We start from the raw sequence: 4,528 nt of genomic DNA, 5'->3' as shown, positions 1-4,528 counted from the left end.
TCCATCTGTCCTTATAGAGCCCTGCCAAGGAAAGAGGGCGCTCTCTTATTTTTTTTCCCTCTCGCCGCTCATGTCACTCACAGAGACGATACAAGTGTTTAATTTCATCGAATGCTCTTTTTATTTGCGGTGAATATGTTTTAAATGAAGAATAAGGTCAATTTAGACGCCATTGTGCGCACACATTTGACTTAGTGTAGTTTTGTTAAGACATTTCCATCCTTGTGTAGTAAAATATTTTTTTATTGTTAATTAAAGTTTATAAAATCAATTAACCCCCTTAAAAACAAATAAATGAGATAATATATCGTGCTACTTTTAGTTTAAAATAAAACGCGTGTGTACTAACGTTCAAGATAATTTGTACAACAAAAAAAGCTTCGTGCTATAATAGACGATCTTTGTAGATGGATTCCGTTAGAAGGGTTTATTCCGTTTAGAATGAAAAATAACCCCCAATAAAATATAAACTATACCAGTGGTGGGCAAACTATGGCCGGCAGATCACATACAGGCCGTCAGGCTTTTTCAACCGGCCCGCCAAACAAAAAAAATGGTCAAAGTTATAACGACAATTTATAATCGTAAATATAGTACTACAACTTTGTCCCTATTGTACTTTTGTGTGCCAACTACAGAAATACTACAAAATTACTACAAAACTAAATATCAATTTTAGTGCTTAAAAATAATAATAAAAAGGGGACCTAATATAATATTTTGTTTTCATTTTGAAAAGAAAAAAAACTGCAAATACTACAAAAATACTACTACTGAAATATTACAACAGAAATACTACAGAAACTTCAAAAAATACTAAAGAAATACTACTATAGAAATACTATAGAAATACTACTATGAAAATACTACAAAATTACTACTACAGGAATACTACAAAAATAAAAGTACTGTAATACCACAAAAGTACTACAAAAATACCAACAACATTTAACTTGAATAATACTACACAAAATCTACAGATATAAAACAGAGATTCTTCTATGGAAATACTACAAAAATACTACTACAAAAATACTCAAAACTGCTACAAAATAAAACTAAAGTAGTGCCACAAAAATACTCCAAAAATCTAACTGCAGTAATATTACAAAAATGCTACGATGGAAACACTACAAAAATACTACTGTAAACATACTACAAAAATAAAAATAAAGTAATACTACAAAAATACTACAGCGGCACAAAAAAAATCCTGATTGCAGATTTACTACAAAAATATAATTACGGTAATACTACAAAAATACTACAGATATACTTCAAAAGGTCTACTGTGAAAATACTATACTATATATAATATTACAGAATGAGTATAAAAATAAAATTACTGAAATACTACATAAATAATACAAACTGCTAAGATAACAAAAATACTACGGTGGGGAAAAACTACCAAAAGACCATGGAGTAATACAGTACTACAAAAAAATACTACAGATATACTACAAAGATACAAATATGGAAATGCTAAATAAATACTACAAAATACTACTATGGAAAGATAGCAAAGATACTACCGCAGGAAAAACTACAAAAAGATAATAGAGTAATACTACAAAAATACTACAGATATAAAAAAATATTACAGAATTACTACATATATACAACTACCTAAATACTACATAAATACTACAAAATGCTACAATGAAAAGATCACAAAATACTACCATGGAAAAAACTACTAAAATATAGTAGAATAATACTACAAAAATACTACGGATATACTACAAATATACAACTATGGAAATACTACATAAATACTACAAAATGCTACTATGGAAAGATAGCAAAAATACTATCACGTGAAAAACTACAAAAATGATAGAGTAATACTACAAAAGACTACAGATATACTACAAAAGGTCTACAGAGAATACTGTACTACAAACATATTTCAGAATTACAACTATTATACAACGACGGAAATACTACATAAATTCTACAAAATGCTACAATGGAAAGATAGCAAAAATACAACCACGTGAAAAACTACAAAAATGATAGAGTAAATACTACAAAAGATTACAGATATACTACAAAAGGTCTACAGGGGCTACTGTACTACAAAACACTACAGATATACTACAGAGATACAACTAAGGAAATACTACATAAATACTACAAAATGCTATTATGGAAAGATGACCAAAATACTACTGCGGGAAATACTACAAAAATATAATAATTATACTACAAAATGTCAACAGTGGAAATACTGTACTACAAAAATATTACAGAATTACTACAAATACACAACTACGGAAATACTACATAAACACTACAAAATGTTACAATGGAAGATAACAAAAATACTACTGCGGGAAAAACTCCAAAAATATAATAGAGCAATACTACAGATATACTACAACTATACAACTACAAAAATACTACATAAATACTATAAATGCCACTCTGGAAAGATAGCAAAAATACTACCACGTGAAAAACTACAAACATATAATTGAGTAATACTACAAAAATACACCTACAGAAATACTACAAAATGCTACTATGGAAAGATAACAAAAATACCACAGTGGAAAAAACTACAAAAATATAATAGTGTGATACTACAAAAAGACTACAGATATACTACAAAAGGTCTACAGCGGAAATACTCATCTCATCTCATCTCATTAGCCATACCGCTTATCCTCATTAGGGTCGCGGGGGGGCTGGAGCCCATCCCAGCCATCTCCGGGCAGTGGGCAGGGGACACCCTGAACTGGTTGCCAGCCAATCGCAGGGCGCGGAAATACTGTACTACAAGAAATATTACAGTAATACTACAATGTAAACACTAGAAAAATACTACTAAGCATACATTAAACAACAGTGAAACAATAAAAACACGGAAATACTACAAAAATATTGGGGGGGGGGGGAGAAACTACAGTAGTACTACAACAATATCAAATTCAGTGTTTTTGAACAGGGAAGTAAATATATCTGGTTTGACGTCACGTGATGATAATTATACTCTTATCTGGATGAAAGTATAATTATGCAAGTTTATAAAACTATAATTAGGAAACATAATAACAGACTGTCTCCCCAGACAAGCCTTCTGAACTCATTTCATGAAAAACATGCGGGGCAGCGCCCCCTTGCGGCCGATGTCGGATATAACAGAACGCTCACATCGGGCGAGGTTGAAGGAGAACGGGGCGAGAGAAAAATGGCGTCGGCTTGATTTGATGGTTGTTGTATATGATACATGACCTTTTTCTTCCTTTTTTCTCTCTTTTTTTCTGTTCTTTCTCAATCTCTTTCTTCCCTCTCTCTTGTTCTTCCTCTCTCTCTTTTTTTTACTCTTTCTCTCTGTCTTCCATTCGTTTAGTTTTTTTTCTTCTACCCTTTCTTTCACTCTTCCCCTCCTCTTTCGTTCTCTTGTTCTCCCTCTCTCTCTCACTCTTTTCTCTCTCTTCCATTCGTTTGCTCTCTTTTCTTCTTCTACCCTTCCTTTCACTCTTGTGTTCTCTTCTTTCACTCTCTTTCTTCCTCCTCCCTCTCTCTTGTTTTCCTTCTCTTACTTTCATTCTTTGTCTCTCTCTTCCTTTCATTCTCTCTTTCTTCCTCTTTTATTTCTCACTCTCTCCTCTCTTTCTTTCACAATTTTTATCTTCTTTATCCTTCTCTTTCTTTCACTCTCTTTATTCCTCCTCCCTCTCTCTCTTGTTCTCCTTCTCTCACTTTCATTCTTTGTCTCTCTCTTCCTTTCATTCTCTCTTTCTTCCTCTTTTTATTTCTCACTCTCTCCTCTCTTTCTTTCACAATTTTTATCTTCTTTATCCTTCTCTTTCTTTCACTCTCTATCTTCCTCCCTCTTTCTTTCTTGTTCTCCCCCTCTCTTTTTCAGTTTTTCTCCCTCTTTTCTTTTGTTTTCTCTCTCTTCCTCTTTTTCTTTCCTCTTTCTTTCTATCTCTCTTTCTTTCACTCTTTTTCTCCTCTTTCTTCCTATCTATCTTTCGGTTTCTTAATCTTCCCTCTCTTTCTCTTGTTCTCTCTCGCTCTCTTCTTTACTCTTTCTTTTGTTTTTGTTTTCTCTCACCCTCTTTTCCCTCCCCTTTTTTTGCTCTCTCTCTTTCTTTCACTCTTTTTACTCTTCTTTCTCCCTCTTTCTTTCACTATCTTTCTTCCTGCCCCCTCTCTCTCTCTTTCTTTCCCTTTGTTTTCTCTTTCTTTCACTCATTTTTTCCACTTTTCTCTCGCTCTTCTCTTTCTCTTGTTCTCTCTTTCAGACTTTCTCTCTTTCTACTTTTCGTTTTCTGTCTTTCTCTTTTTTTCCTCCCTTTCTTTCTATCTCACTTTCTTTGACTCTTTTTTGTCTTCTTTCTCCCTCTTTCTTTCACTCTCTTTCTTCCTGCCCCCTCTCTCCTCTTCTCTCCCTTTCGTTTTTGTTTTCTCTTTCTTTCTCTTTTTCTTTCTCCCTTTCTCTTGCTTTCACTGATTGTTTTTTTCTCTTCTTTCTCCCTATCTCTCCCTCTCTCTTGGTCTCCCTCTCCCTCTT

Source organism: Urocampus carinirostris, chromosome 5 (genome assembly GCF_059441175.1).
Source record: "Urocampus carinirostris isolate Australia breed hairy pipefish chromosome 5, RoL_Ucar_1.0, whole genome shotgun sequence".
In the NCBI taxonomy this organism is placed as follows: Eukaryota; Metazoa; Chordata; class Actinopteri; order Syngnathiformes; family Syngnathidae; genus Urocampus; species Urocampus carinirostris.
The sequence above is the reverse complement of the archived record's forward strand: the minus strand, read 5'-3'. Positions refer to the sequence as shown.